Below are 16,361 nucleotides of genomic sequence, written 5' to 3'. Positions count from 1 at the left end.
ATTTCGAAAGAGTGTCCTTTCTTGTCCATAACAGAACTAAAATCTTAACGTTAAGATGTCTAATTTGGGTGGGTTTCAGTATTTAAATATTTACAGCTAATAGACATTTTATCATAGCTGTGGCTTTACTTTGTCGTGGAAGTTGGGTTCAGACATAAGGATAATAGAATCTTCATCTCATTTCCCCCAGATCCTTGACAGTATAACTTGATGACTTCTAAAACTAAGGAATTGCATACCTTGGTTTTCAGGTACAGCCATTTAAACAGGGTGCAGTGTATTGACAGTTCAAGGAAGTCGAGGAGTCGCTGGATTTGTGTCCTACAATTTTCTTGTGGAAAACTGTACTGTAATACCTCTATTTGGTACTGTAAGAATTTTAAATGTAGAAATTATGCTCTGTAATGTTGATTTTGAAAATAAAGCTGTTTAAACTGTTCGGGTTGTTTAACCTTTTAAAGTAAAACAGTTGTGACAGTTGCATGTTACTTTTGAGAATAGTGTCTTAAATCTAACTTTACAGATATGCTAAAGAATAAGTGATGTAGTAGTGGAGATTGTCAGCACATTATGAGACAGAACCTCTTATTTTACTTGTATCAACTTTAGTGCAGAATGGTGCCATTTGTTTATCTTTAAATAAGTGATGTTTTTAAAAATTAAAGTACTTGTGACTGCAGAATCTTGTCTTTTGGTTTTATTTTTGTTCCTGTTTTACAGATAATACTTTAAATTTATGGTGTTGCAGTTACACTGCCCTGGAAATTAATTTGTAGTTCTTGTTTTGCAGCCAAGGAAGGGGATAGCCTTGATAAAAGCAAGGTAGCACTACAGTACACTTTCGAAAGTTAGTTAAGTCACGCTTTAGTTAAAAGTCTTGAACAATCCAAGAGCTACAGTCTGAAATCAGAGTTGAGCTCAATTTAAATATCAGTATGCTTGTTAAATTTTACAGATTATTTTTGTGCACTGAAATGATCTTGACATTTTATAGTGCAATGGATATCATTAGTTTGTAACATGTGGAGTCCCTATTTTTGAGGGACATAAAGGATTTCTTTTTTCTTTCACACTATCTTTTTCTGTCATCTGTTTAGAATTTGTTTCACTTCACATCCAACTAAAACTCTGATCTGGGTAGCATAGACCTCAGGAATAATGAACTTAATAGAAGAAGGTGAACAGTACCAGGTCAACAGCTGCTTTCCAGTCCTGTGGTTCATGCCGGTAGTTAGCGGATGTATAAATCACAATATTGAAAGTGGCATGTTACACAAATGGAAATGTATACTAAGAATAAAGGTAATTGAATTCTAAGTTACCCTTAGAAAAACAAAAACTTTTTGATAATTTACTGAAGCATGATATATTTCTTATAAGACAAAGGATTAAAACAAACTTTTGTCTTTAATTGACACATTAGTTACAGTGTCTTTTAGGTTGGAGTGACCGAGAACCTGAATTGAGTGTCTAGTTTAGAGAATATATAATCCTGTGTTGATCATCAAAGATGGGTGCAGATTTAGATGAGGACAGTTTTGTATACACCACCTCATTAAGAAAGCATTTCATGATCAAAATGTGTCTGCAAAATTGTCAAGTGAGCTCTAGTAATTGTTACCATATTTTGTTTCTATGGTAAACTTGACAGGAATTCTACATTTTAACACTGGGAAAATAACACTTCTTAATGTACTCCCATTTAACTAATTTTTATATTATAAACTTAACACAATGACTTAATTAGGCATATACCTCTTAATTTTTAAGAAACTAGAAGTACCCTGTAAGTGAAATTTTCTCATCGTTGGAATTTAGTTGTTAGTCATTTTTTGATTGTTGTAGTAGGGACTTGATGGAGATCATAGCTGTTAGGTATTAAATGTCTGAATTGATATAATGTAATATGTTGTAGCTTGCTAAATCAAAAAGTAACAGTTGAAGGCTTTGATTTAATGAGTTACAGGAGTAATTTTCAAATCATAGGAAGTCAGTAGACTTAGCTGTAAATATGAGATACATGAGTTCCTTTGGGGGTTAAAAAGGATGGAAGTTAAAGCATTTTGGGAGGGGGCAGATGTTGCACCATTATAATATTTTAACTTTTTCTTAAGATTATATCTTAACTTTAAGGTCTTAACTTTAAAGTTAGAAGTGTTAAAATAGTAAGTTTAGTACCACAGTTTTACCTTTAATTGAAAGGGTGACTTTTTAAAATACATTATTAAAATCGGAGCTTTATGTTAAATTGTAATTCTCCTTTATGGATATTTCTCACTTTAGCAATTACATTCTGAAAACATTGGTTTTAAAGTGATATTTAACAAACGGAGCTACCTGGTTTCTATAATGGTTTAACTTCTTTCATAGGGATGGATAGGCTGTGTGGCTGCATTTATTATAAGGGGCAGAGAATTAACCTTTCTTGTCCTTGCTTAGACCTAGTTGCGTAGGCTATGTGATGTAATTAATAAAATGTTGATGGTATCACATTGATATTACCCTATACAGCCACCTTAGAATTGGGGGTCTAGCCATCACAGTCCAACACCTAGGTTTCATTGGGTTCTAACCAGATGGAATAGTCTCATACACCTACGTTTTCTCACCTCTTAAAACTATTTTTCATTACTGGCCCAGTATAAAATCTTATTAAACCCAAGCTAAGGACCACTTACAAAGCAGACAGATGATTTTTTATCTTAATTAGGAGGAAATTGAAAATATGTACATATCTCTGATATGAGAAATAATTTTAAGCACTACATTTTCAGAACAACAAAAATCTAGTTTTTTTGTTTTTTTTATAAAAATAAGTTTAAGTTACTTTAAATGATAAGTTTAAAAGAATGATTCCTTTTGAGAGAAATTTCTTTAACATTTTGTAAACCAAAGTTTTTTGTTTGTTTTTTTGTGTTACGGCTTTTTTTAACCACTTGAGGATATTTTTTTTACATTGCTTTCAGAGAGTAGAAGGGAGGGAGGGAGAGAGAGAGACATCAGTTGGTTGCCTCCCACCAGCACCCCAACCGGAGATAGGGAGTGAACCCGAAAACCAGGTACATGCCCTTGACTAGGAATCGAATCTGAGACCCTTTGGTGCACAGGCTAGGTGCTCTAACCACTGAGCAACACTGTCCAGGGCAAGGTTTTGTAATCAGATAAAATCACAGGTTGAGAAGCAATGATAAAATCTAGTTTCAGTTTTTTACCCTGACCAAGATATATATGTACACATACATATGTACATATATATTTAATCCTCACCCGAGGATATTTTTTCCATTGCTTTTCAGCGGGGGCCAGGGAACATCAATGTGAGAGAGACACATGGATTGGTTACTTCCTGCAGGAGCTCCAACCAGGGCCGGGGATTGATCCAGCAACCAAGATACATGCCCTTGGCTGGAGTTGAACCCGGGACCCTTCAGTCTGCGGGCTGACGCTCTAACTACTGAGCCAAACTGGCTAGGGCTCAAGATATGTTTGAATAGAAGTTGGGGTCTTGAGGGTTATATGAAAATGATTCTGGAACATGGTGGTTACCGTGATAAGCATGTAAACTTTTGTGATGGTATATTTTTCTAGGAAGAAAGTTCGTATTTGTCAGCAGTTTCTCAAGGCAAAGCTCAAGGATCTACTGTCCTAGAAGTTTCAAACGGAGTTTTTTTGGTTTTTATCAGAATGGCAGTTATTACATGGATTTAATAGGAGGACGTAATTGAAAACGGCTCAGAGACTAAGGACTCTTTACTACAAAAGGAGTCTCTCAAAAAGTATAGTGCCTGAGTGCCTAAAGTGTTAATATTAGCTCCTGTTTCAGTGTACTATTTGATATTTAAAATTTTGGATTAGTACCATTTGTACTTAGACTTCGTTTTCTTATAAAACAGTAATAATGAAAACTAATGGGCTTATGTATCCAAAGGCATTTGTGGGTGCTTTGTGATATGTAATGGAATTTGTGCTGAACTACCTTTTTTCTGTTAATCAGCAGGACTTAATTAAAACTACCATCTAAATATAGGGTAGCTTAAATTTTGTAAACCAGGAATAATATAACCTGTGCTTACAAATTCATGAATGTGTGGCTTGGGTTAAATATTAAACCAATTGCTCCTACTACTTTAAAATGGACTCGGTTTCAGTTTTATGTTTTTCATTCTACCACATTGTGGTATGTAGTAGTAGTCATGGTAAAAAAAAATAGAAGATACATATGTGTATGTATGTACATGCATAACGGCAGGATTTCTGTTTGTATATATGAAGGTGTGGATTATGACTATATGATTCAGTTCTCCTGGAAAGTTAAGGAGCCTTGTTATCAACAATTGGTAATTGGTTAAAACAGTAATTGTAAAGCAGAGGGTAGCATTTTAAAAAGGGCAGTAATGCCATGGAATAATGGTAGAGTTTGTCACTTTACTTTTTAAAAGAAGTCAACTCAGTACTGGCTGGTGTGGCTCGTTTGGGTATTGTCCTGTGCACTTAAGGGTTGGCAGTTCCATTCCAGGTCAAGGGCATATGCCCAGGTTTTGGGCTTGATCCCTGGTGGGGGCGTGCAGGAGGCAGCCAGTGGATGTCTCACTCTCATATTGATGTTTCTCTCTCTCTTCCCCTCCTTCCTCTCTCTAAAAAATCTTAAAAAAAATTTTTTTTAAAGAAGTCAACTCACACGGAAATAAGAATTTTGTGTTTTAATTTGGGATAAAGTGAATTGTGAGCCTCTAAGTGCAGAAGTGGTATGAAAGTATGAAATACAGAGACAGAACTAGGTAGAATATATCTTTTTTTCTCTTTTTTTTAAAGATTTGTTTGTATTGATTTCAGGGAGGGAGGGAGAGAAACATCAGTGATGAGAGAGAATCATCGGCTGCCTCCTGCACCACCCACTACTAGGGATCGAGCCCTCAACCCAAGCATGTGCCCTGACTGGGGAATCGAACCAGAACCCCCTGGTTCATGGGTTGACTCTCAACCGCTGAGCAACACCAGGCGGGCAAATATGTCTTACTTTTAATGTGAATTTTTGAACCCTTGAAGTGTGACTTACGTTAATGTTACAGTAACTTTTCTGTAAGAATAATTTTATGGGGAAATCAACGAGTAAACACATGATTCACATGTCTTCAGTACATGTATAAATTGTGGCAGATCTAAGAAGGGAATTTTGTCCACCAGCCCCACTGTAGTAGGTATATGAAAAACAAAGTTGTGTAGTTAATAAATCTAATATGACCCATTGTCTAGAATTGTACCTTTGATGAATAGGGATACAATCAGTTTTTCAAAAAATAAAGTCCTTCCTCAATTACTTGTTATAAAGGTTATCTTTAATAAGTTTGGTTCAGCTTTGGATATGCATGGTGACATAGTTTGCTGAACCTTCCAACAGATTATTGAAGCACATCATTTTGGTTTAATTTTCTTCAGTAGAGCAAGTTCTGGCTGAAGAAATAGGATGTGGTCTTACAGTGACTCCAGGGGCAAAGATAATCTGAAGTTTAAATGTCCTCTGAATGTAATCAAAGTTTAAGTGTCTTTATATATTAGGATGAATTATTTTGGGATTCATTTTTGAGTAATTTTGGAATCCCAAGTACCAGTTAATATATCTGAGAAAACATACTTTGGCTTTTGTGGCCTTAGACAAGTCTAAATGAACTTAAGTATAAGGCAGCATGTGTAAATATTGCTGTACTGATGAATTTCATTATTATATACTAATAGAATGTTTAGAATGGCCTTGCTTTTTGTTGATGCTCAAAAACTACTTGTATTTATACAGTCTCTTGTATTTGGGATCATCTGATACAAACATGTTAGATGTGCTCTCTTACCTTAAAGAGTTGTATGATATAGTTGTAAAAAATTCTTTAAAGTTAGCTAATTGTTAATTGGGAAAAGCATCTAACTGGAAGTTATTGAAGCTAAGGTCTCATCCAGCTTCTAAAACTGTGTGCTGTGCATACATGCTCTCATTCACCCAGGTTTTCTTAACTGCAAAATGAAGTAGAACTATGATAGTTTGCTGCTGTAATGAGCATGTTGTGTTACCAACATATTTAAGTCTGTTTCCAAATGTATATTGTGTTTATAATTATAGTTACTTAATCATTAAATCTTGAATTAATGACTTCTGCATATTACATAAACATAATTGACACAGAAGTAAAGTAGTCTGTGTGCATGGATAAGTGGTTTCCATTTAGGGAGGCTCTAGTTCTAGGATTTAATGAATATAAATGGATGCGGTAGTCACAAAATGCTTTTAGTGTTATGAGAATTTAAAATTAGAGCCAGAATTTTGTAGAGATGGTTGCAGATTCGTGCTTTACCCATAAGGTAATAGAGTCTGAAGGGGAAACAAAATAAAAGTGTGAGTATTTTGAAGTCTAAAGTAAGAATCTGATCATTATTCTCAAAGCTAAGTGGGAATATTTAAGGTGAGGTATGTTGTACAAAGACTGAGAAAATCCATTTCATTCACTTTTGTAGCAAATATTTGTTGTATGTTTGCTGGGAGCCAAGGACTGTTAAATAAAGGCCCTGTGGATACAGTAGTGAATGAACAGGGTTCCATTTTTCATATATCTTACATTCTAGAACATAGGCTGTATGAGGGCAGGAATTTTGCCTGTTTTATTCACGATGTGTTTTCAGCACGTGAAATAGTGCCTGGCACGTAGTAAGTGTTTGTTTGAGTGACCAAATTCCAATGGGAAAACACAGACAAAAAGCAAATAAATCAAAGTAAAAAAATATAATGCAACTCTTATGTGGTAGTGGAACAAGATAATACAGAATTTCAGGTGGAAGGAGGAGACTATAGTTTTCTTTGCATAGATGGTCAAGGAACTTTGCACCTGAGATTTGAATGGTCAGAATGAGCCAGCCCTATGAAGACCTGGATGAAGAATAGTCCAGGCAGAGAGACCACCACATGCAGAGAGCCTGAGGTAGGAACAGAAGCCAGTATGAATGGAGCAAAGTAAAAAAAGGGTTGAGAAGTATGAGAAGAGGACCCAGAGGTAGTCAGGGGATCCATATCTGTAGGCTGCTACAGGGAGTTTTGATTGTTTTGAAATGAAGTAAGTCATTAGGTAGCTTCAGGCAAGGGGATAACATGATCTGAATTATGTTTTTTAAGATTATTCTCCCTACCATGTGGAGAATGAGTCATATTGGGCAAGAGTGAGAGTTGGTGGCTTTAACTAGGGTGGAGATGAAGAGAAATGGATGAATTTGATGTGTATTTTGAAGGTAGAATCAAAAGAACTTGCTGAGCAATTTGAGTGAACCAGCTGGGGAGAAAGAATCAAGGATTAACCCTGATTCTTACCTTGAACAGCTAGATAGATAGATGATTGGACCACTTACTGAGATAGGGGGAATTGGTGGAGGGAGGGTATAGAAAGGATGGACTTGTTCAGTTTGAAGTGCCTGTTAGTCATCCATATTTAATTGGAATGTACAAAAATGTAGTGCATTAAAGCAGTTTGCTCTAGAAGTGTATTATCTGGAAGCAGTGGGCTGGTACTATAAATTTAAAAGTCTTTGGTGTATAAATGGTTTTTAAAGCTGTGCCCTGGGGTTCAGGTAGAGGATGAGCTATTTGAGAAGTAGGAAGAAAATGAGGGTAAATGTTTCAAGGAAGGGAAGGGCATTGGGTAACTGTGTTCATTGAAAAGATGAGTAAGGGGAAAGTGACTGTTTAATTTGATTAGATGTGTGCCATTGGCCTGTTTTGTTTAAGTGGTGGGAACAAAAGCCCAATTAGAATAGTAGAAAAAAGTGAATGATACAGAAAGGGGTCAGTAGCAAGTATAGATGACTCTGGAATAGTTCTGCTTTGAAAAGGAGTAGAAAAAAATAATGCAGGAGCTGGAGCATCAACAAATGATTTCATAAAAAAATTACAAAGTTCTAACAGACACAAACAGGAAGGAAGCAAAGCTGAGCCCTCAAATGTCCTAGTCACTATCTAGAGTTTCCAGGCTGCAAGTATAAGTAAGGGAGGTCCCAAATAGAACCTGACAGCCTCCTTGAGTTGGAGAGACAGAATGCAGGGTTTGGGGAGGCTGAAGAGGTTTCAGAGCACGGCACAAGAGGTGTACAGAGTGATCCCCTTTAAGTCTTTGGCTGAAAACTGTTCTGTGAGGAATCTGGAAGCTGGGGAAAAGGCAGCTGGAAGGAAGGAGGAGGAACAGTCCTGGGAGCTCACAAAGGACTGGGAATAGGTTGTGTCCTCACAGCCGGAGTGAAAAGCCCTCCTAATATCAGGAGCATCAGATAAGAGTTCTCAGAAGGGTTATTTCCTTAGTAGTGTAGTCAAATTAGCTCTAGACTAAAAAAAGACTGTTCTGTGCTCCCCTAACAAAGATTAACTAATTAAACTCTAGTCTCAGAAGGATCAAATTTATTTGAAGTAATTTAACTGTGCCCCAGAATAAAGCCCAAAAATGTTTAAAGGAGTACTAAAAGATCTTACAACATAAATGTTAGTTCCTGGGACCCAATAATAAATTAGACATGCAAAGAAACGAAAATATAATGGATAACTAAGGGAAAATTTCATCAAAAAGAGATACAGAAACAACTCAGGTGATAGAATTAGTAGATTAAAATGTTAAAATAGCTATTATAAATAAAAATATGAGTTATTAGAACTAGTATAATGGTTGGAATTAAGTCATTAAAAAGGGTAAACTGTCCTATCCCTTCTTTTCCTTCTACTCAAGGACTTTGCTCCTAAGAACTATTTACTGTCTCTCCTGGTTCAGTTATTTGGAGGGGTTGGTCACTAATTAGAGCAATTAGTTGGTAGAGTTGGCAATGGGAGGATGAGGTACTTTATCCTATGATTCTATTTTCACTATGAAGTATGAGGTGAGGTCATCACCTCAGACTGAGAGGGACCTTAAGAGAGACAAAGGTAAGTGGGGGAAAGCTAACTTACTGGAGAAATGTGGTAGTATTGATGAGGAATATTTGTGGTCATTTAAAGTGAGACCACTTAAACCCTGGTCGTTGGCGTGTTTCAGTTGGAGTTGCATCCTTTGCACCAAAAGATCTCAGATTTGATTCGGGCACATGCCCAGGTTGCCTCCCTTAAGGTCCCCCAACCATAAGGTAGGCAATCAATCAATGTTTCTCTCCCCCCCCCCCCCCCCCCTAAAATCAGTAAAAACATTTTTTTTTTTTTTAAATCAAGTAAGACCAGTTAGCTCACTTGGGCAATTGAATGTAAGCATTGAGCTTGATTGAGTTCAAGCACAAAGTAGGTATATAATGGTGTTTTTCTAGCAAGTATTAAGAAGGAAGAGAGAGTTGAGATTCAAAGTATCTGAGGTAGGTTATCATGATAGTAGACCTTAGGTTCTAAACTGACTAAGCAGAGGAAAAAAGACATCAGGTAGCTGATGAATAGTGGGGAAGTGGTAGGACTCATTTGTACAGAAAGCTCTGTGCAGTAGCTTTGTTGGAGTGAATGCTGGAATAGGTGAAATGAAGTTGGGAGGGGTGGTGGTTAAAGAGTGAGATGTTTGCATTTAGATTTCAGAGGTGGCACAATGATTAGTGAAGGCAAAATCTAGAGTATAACCACAGGAATGGCTGAGGTGGAGAAAAGATTAGTGCAGGTGGTAATGTCATGGTATTAGATGTATCATCCATGTAGATATTTTCACTAAGAATGATGCCAGAAATGCAGTAGTAGTTGAAAAGACTATGAGCTCTGTGACCAAGAAAATGTGCATGACAGCTTTGGGGAGGGAGACTGGTGTATGAACTTCTGAAGGGTTATGATTTTTGAAAGGACAACAAGGAAAGGACGGGCAGTGGGAAGCAAGGAGAATAAACTCCTCTCCTGCCTGTTAGTATGTGAGACATGAGAAAACAAAGCTTCTGCTGGAAAGGGCTGTAGTATATGGAGTACTGCTTTTAGAAGACACTGCCAGGCTTCAGTTAGGGCAAGAAGATGAGGGAATATTAAAATCAGTTGAGACTATAAAGAAGAGCTTACTGATAATATCCTTATTCTAGAGAACAGAGTGGAAGAGTTGAGGAAGGTGGGGAAAGAGAAAAATGGGTCAGATTGGGAATGCTGAGATGAGAATGGTGATGCTGTTAAGTCTTGAACTTTGTTGGTAATGGTTATTAAGAATGATGAAATTTATCCAGCCAACCTCAGATGCACAGACAGTTCAAGATACTTTTCTATTAGATACTCTGAACTGTACGGGACCACTCCTGCAGCTAGACATGGTACCTGTAGGAAGGACAGCCACTGCACTAGATAGAAACCGTGGCTCGGTGAACTCCAAGGAGTATCACTCCTGCTGCACAGTTGTATATCTTAACAACAAAGAATCTTTATACAGCATGCTTGTTTCAGGATCTTTGGGGTTGCTATTGAATGTCTGCAAACTCTCCCTCCTCTACCATGGTTCTCAAACAGGAACAGGGACTGTACCATTCTTTCACTCTCAAGACATTCTGGAAAACTGTAGGGATGCTTTTGATTGTCCCAATTTGGGGAGATACTTCTTGGGGCCAGGAACCAGTTCCACCATGCCAAGGATAGTCCTGCAAAACAAGGAATCACCCGTGTGACTTTTGGCTATCCCGTAGAATATCCTAGTAGGTGAAATTTTACATAAATCAATTCATTTAGATCTAAGAATTCCTGTTAAAAGTTGAGGATGCCCTCTTTATTCTGAAAGGTTTATAATTTCTTCTTAACTGGTCTCCCCATTCTATTTTTCAAATTTCCAACTCAAAGTTATCAAGGTATTGTTGTTTTTTTAAAATATATTTTCATTGATTTCAGAGAGAGAGAGAGAAACTTCAGTGATGAGACAGAGTCATTGATTGGCTGCCTCCTGCCCAGGCCTAGCTAGGGATCAAGCCCGCAACCCTAGCATGTGCCCTGACTGGGGAACCAAACTGCGATCTACTGGATCATAGGTCTCATAGGTCGATGCTCAACCGCTGAGCCACACAGCTGAGTCTGGTTGTTACTTTGATATCTAAAAATCTTTAAATTGTTTCTTTTTGTGATAGAATAAAATGTAAAAACTCCTTAATGGGGTTTAATGACCTTGGCCTTCATATCCCGCCTTTTCCTTAAGCTTCCTTAAGCCCTGTATTTTATTGCTGCATAACAAATTACTCCCAAACTTAGCAGCTTAAAACAAAACAAAAAAAACCCCACTTTATTGGATCACACAGTTTCTGAGGACTAGAAACCTAGGAGCAGCTTATCTGGGTGATAGTGGCCCAGGGTGTTTTACAAGGTGCTAAGGGCCACAGTCTTCTAAAGGTTTGACTGAGTCGAGAATTTCATTTCTGAGCTCACTCACATAGTTGTTAGCAACCTCAATTCCTTGTTGACTGGAGACCTCTCTTCATGAACTTCTCCATTACTGTATCAGTGTCATCACAACATAGCAGCAGGCTTCAACCCGAGTGATACAAAAGAGAGAGCACTTAGGACAGAAACCACGGTCTTTCATGACCTTATTTTGGAAGCTACATACCTTCACCTGTCATATGCTATTGGTTACACAAACCAACCCTGGTAAAAATGTAGGGGCGAACTACACAGGCTGTGAATGCCAGGAGATGGGGATCATTGGAGGCTGTTACCCCAGTCTCTACATGCAGAATATTTTCAGCCCCTCCCAAAGTCCCATCCCATTACAATATCAGTTCACAGTCCAGAATCTCATCCAAATTGGATTCAAGTACAGTGAGGCTTCTCAGATGCAGTTCTGTAAGTATGGCTTCTTAAATAAAATTCCTCTCTACCTAAGAACCTAAAGAGAGGTATCTGCTCATCCTCCCTCACATACCCAGTATACAATACTGGGTCAGGCTAGGATAACTGCTATAAAATATTCCTTTTCAAAGGAAGACAGAGGGTGGGGGGTGGGAGGGCATAAGGGGGAGTCTGAAATCCAGTCAGGCATGTGATGGTAGTTCCTTGGTTGAGCATCATTTCCTGGGGATAACTCACCCCAGGCTCTCATCTTTGCCCTTTGTGCATTTGGTTCTACCTTCTTTTCATCTTTTCCTTTTCCATGAAAGGTAGAATATGTTTGTTACTGAATTTTCTTAGCTTGCTTTCTGCCAAAATTTTTAGACTCTGAAGGCCCCTTTTTATTTCATATCATCTCTTTCAGTTCAAGCTGGCAATGTTCCTGAATATATCATTCTTTTATGAGTCCTGTGTGAATTTCATTGAGGCCCATTCCATTAGTTTAAAGCCATACCCATAAATGTCTTTGACATAAGCCTTTTGCTGCCTTGAGCTTCTGCTGGAGACAACACCCTTAAGCTTCCTAAAATTTAGCCTTATTGATTGAAAAAAACCTTTGAAGCACATAGTTCCCTTTAGCAGTCCCTTTGTCTGAGGCACCATCTCTGATCTTTCTGAGGTCTTAATAGAAGATTTTTAGGCACTCCCTTGGCTTAGTTTTTTAGACCACGTGTTTTGTCAGTACCCTATATTTGATCTTGGCTCGGAATCCCTTGCTAAATTTTAGCATTGTTCGCAATCTAGAGAGACTGAAAATTTTCAAAATCAAGTCCTGGCTCCTCATTTTTACCACATATAGCAGAAGAACAAGGCAACACTTTTAACTTTCTGGTTGAAAATCACCTTAGCCAAATAACTCAGTTCATTAGATAAATTTTCTACTTTTCACGTAACTAAAGTTAACAGTGTTACTATATTTTCTGCCCTCACCTGCAGCCTTGTAAAATACCATGAGGCTTTTATTAATAGCTTCTTCACTAATACTTGTCTCAAAGGCCAAGGTCTAGTTCCAAAGCCATCCCAACAATTTAGGCTTTTGTTACACAGTGAGGACTCTCAGTACTGACATGTGTTACCCATTGCTGCATAACTACTTATCCCAAATTTAGCAGCTTAAAACAACAGTCTGAGTTTCTGAGTATCAGGAATCTGTGAGTGGCCTTACTGGGTGGTTCTGGTTCAGTGTCTTCAGAATACTATTCAGGGTTACAGTCATCTCAACTGGGGAGTCTGCTTTCAGCTCACTCACATTCCTTGCTGGAGGCATTTTTTCCTCCATACACGGGCACCCGACATCTGGCTTTCCCAGAGCAAAGGATCTAAAAGAAAAAGTGTGCAAGTGAGTAAGAAAGCACCTAAGACAAGAGCTGCAGTCTTTTATAACCTAATCTCACAAGTGACATACCATCACTTCTGCCATGTGCTATTGGTCACACAGACCAACACTGGTAGTGTGGGAGGGAACTGCCCAAGGGTGTGAATACCAAGAGGGAAAGATCATTGGAGGCTATCTTGGAGTCTGGCTACCACAAGCCCTCTGCTCAGTAAACTGAACTATTGTACTTAATGTTGTCTTAGTTCCTCACCTCTGCCTTTGCTTACATCGTCCCTCTTAACCCCAAATGTCTTTCCTTTCCCCATGTTCAGTCAACACACTTCAGTTTGCTGTCAACTTTTATGAAGCCTTTCTCGACTTGCCCCTTCAAAGCCCTATGACAGCACACACACGTTAAAAAAACAAATTCATTTATATGATGATTTCCTTTACACTACAAGCCCTTTGAAAACAGAAACAATGTTGCAACTTAAAAGACAATATTGTTCTGGCACAGATGTTCCTTTGATGTTTAAATAATTCTGTAAAAATATAGGTACTTCATGATTATTTGGGTTCGAAAATGGTAGATACCTATTTTAATTGCCTTTGAGCTTTCAGAGTGGGGCTAATAAAGTAGGATTTAAACTATGGTTTTTATAAGATTGGGAAGGACATGTGACATTCTAATAATTTAAGCCAAAATTTTAAGCCAGAGAAAATATCGTGGCATTGCCAAAATTATGTTTTGTGAAACACTGTGCTAAAAATGCTTATATTGTGTTGATTTAATAAATATTTGTAAACTTAGCAAGTATAATGCTAAATATTATATTATGGGGTTCACAGACATGTCTTTTTCTTCAAGGGGCTTATATAAGTTCACATGAGAAGTAAACCATCATCTGGGGTAGTCTTTTTAAGTCCCTTTTATAAAGATTAGAAATATCTTTTTACTCTGGGTAGTTTACATAATTGATATAAGTAAAATCATGTAAAATCAAAATCAGTTATTTTACTCTAAAGTTCTTACATTAAAATTCCTTCTCCGATCTGAAAGTGTTATGAAAATCAAAAAATTTTGGTTGTAATTACCTTTTTACTACCTTCTTTAAAGTTTCCTTTTCATCTACTATAAGTGACATCTTGACACTCTATATGAGAATCCTATATGAATTTTCCCCCTTGATAAATTTTTCCTTTATAATGCAATTTCAATGAAAGAAAAGCAATCTTTTTTTCCTCTATACCAGGAAATATCATAGAGCAACTCCATAAAAATATATTCCCAGATTCCTTTGCATTGGTTTTTTTTAATACTGTTTAAAATCATTTTTTGAATTCTATTTTACCTTTTGTCTCAACTTTTATGTTGTGATTTTGTAGAATACACTTCAGAAATTTCTGCTAACTTTTGTAGTGAAGGGGAAAAATTTTTTTTCCCTGAAGATGGGGCAGAATAAGAAATGCTTATGATAAAATTAACATTTCTTGTCTTTATACTTTTAGGATTGGGTTTTTCATATAAAATTCTTAATTCTTACTGATATCTAAAGCTCTTATTTCTCATGGATGTCTAATACTTTGTATCATTAACAGGAAAACAATTAAATAACGGTAATGTTTCTTTATTTCTGGTTCAGCTTAGTTAAATCCTTTCTGGAATAGATCTTAAATTTGGATTTAAAAACATCTACAATTTCTAAGATTCAGATCTAGAAAATTTTCACTAGGTAGCCTGCCTTATCATTTGGGAAATAATGGGATATAATCTAATGTTTACTATATGAAGTGGCATGGAACAAGATGACCAGTATTCCTAATATATGTGTGTTTTCTAAAAGTATTGCTGGGGCTCTTAAGGCATCCTTGTGATATAAATATGTAGCATATTGGTGTATTAGGATAGGTCTTTTACATGCTCCAATAATTGTGTCTTCTTAGCAATTACTGTTTAAACTTCCATTTTATTTATGTGGTTATTTGATTAGTCTTTACCATATGACTCTAAGCTCCAAGTACCTTTAATTTCACAGCTTAATGGTTTCATTATTTGTTGAATGAACGACTAGATTTGCCTGTTAATGTATTCATGTGTTAGTTTAATCTATTTCAGAGCTGTGTTTAAAGATTTAGGAGCATAACTCCCACTATAATTTAGTGGGACAATGGTGATTCCATTAAATTCTTTAAAACATGTTGTTTCTATGTGATTAGACATGTCACTTAACTGCTAGACCTTTTATCATTTGTAGAAGGAACCTGAACTAGTTGATCTCTGACTCAAATGTTAGTCACATTTCGGATTTCTCTCCAATTATCAGACAGGATAGGCAAGGTTGTGCTATAAACATACAATCCTAAAATCTTAGTGGCTTTGTAACAGATTAATTCCTGACACTGCATTTCTCATTGGGTTAATTTGGGAGTTCTGTTCTACATGACCTCACTCCAGGTCCAGCTGACACAGCATCCTCCTTCCTGAACATTGATGGACACTAATAGAGGAATGAGCCTGGAATTTTTCATATCTTGTATCAGTTATTCAAATTATCTGTTCAGAAGTTACATGTCACCTCAGCTCAAAGCTTGATGGCCAAAACAAGTCTTATAGCTCCACCTAACCACAAAGGAACCAGGAAGTATAATTCTACCGTATGACCAGGAGACAACGCACTCTTCAAATACTCCAAGTCCACAAATTTTTGGACTCTTCCCTATCATTCCTGCTTACAAACTGGTCAGTTTTTAAAATTGTTTTTCTTGTAATACTAAACACAGAGCAGCTAACACACCGTTTTAATCTTCAGTTATTGTTTTTTTAACCTCTTCTCCTAGAGCTTTTGGTTTGTTAAATACATTACCTGCTTTTCAAGTCATCATAACTGACTTTCACCAATATTTTGTACTACCTACTATGAGTTGCCAACCTTCCAGCCTCTGGGACATTTCCTTGCTTCTTAGCCCCCAAACTAATGGCATATATTTTAGTCTTTGTATTATAACAGTACAGCACTTCTGGGGCCAATTTATGTCATTCAGGACAAACTAGATTATGATGTGATAACAAACAACTTCAGCCCAGCCGGGCATGGCTCAGCTGTTGAGCATCGACCTAGGATCCAGGCGATCAGGGTTCGATTTCCGGTTAGGGCACATGCCCGGGTTACGGGCTAGGCAGCCGATCAATGACTCTCTCATCATTGATGTTTCTATCTCTCT

At 37.1% G+C, this 16,361-nt stretch overlaps 1 protein-coding gene across 3 annotated transcripts in view; it reads left to right on the top strand.

Moving 5' to 3' along the window:
* The window catches only part of EPC1 (enhancer of polycomb 1), a 97,990-nt gene that overhangs the window by 29,803 nt on the left and 51,826 nt on the right, over nt 1-16,361 (top strand). The gene's annotated exons all lie outside the window — the stretch shown is intronic.

The sequence above is a fragment of the Miniopterus natalensis genome, chromosome 1, assembly GCF_054644295.1.
Source record: "Miniopterus natalensis isolate mMinNat1 chromosome 1, mMinNat1.hap1, whole genome shotgun sequence".
Taxonomy (NCBI): domain Eukaryota; kingdom Metazoa; phylum Chordata; class Mammalia; order Chiroptera; family Miniopteridae; genus Miniopterus; species Miniopterus natalensis.
Note: the sequence above shows the minus strand (reverse complement) of the source record. Positions and strands in the feature narration are given on the sequence as shown.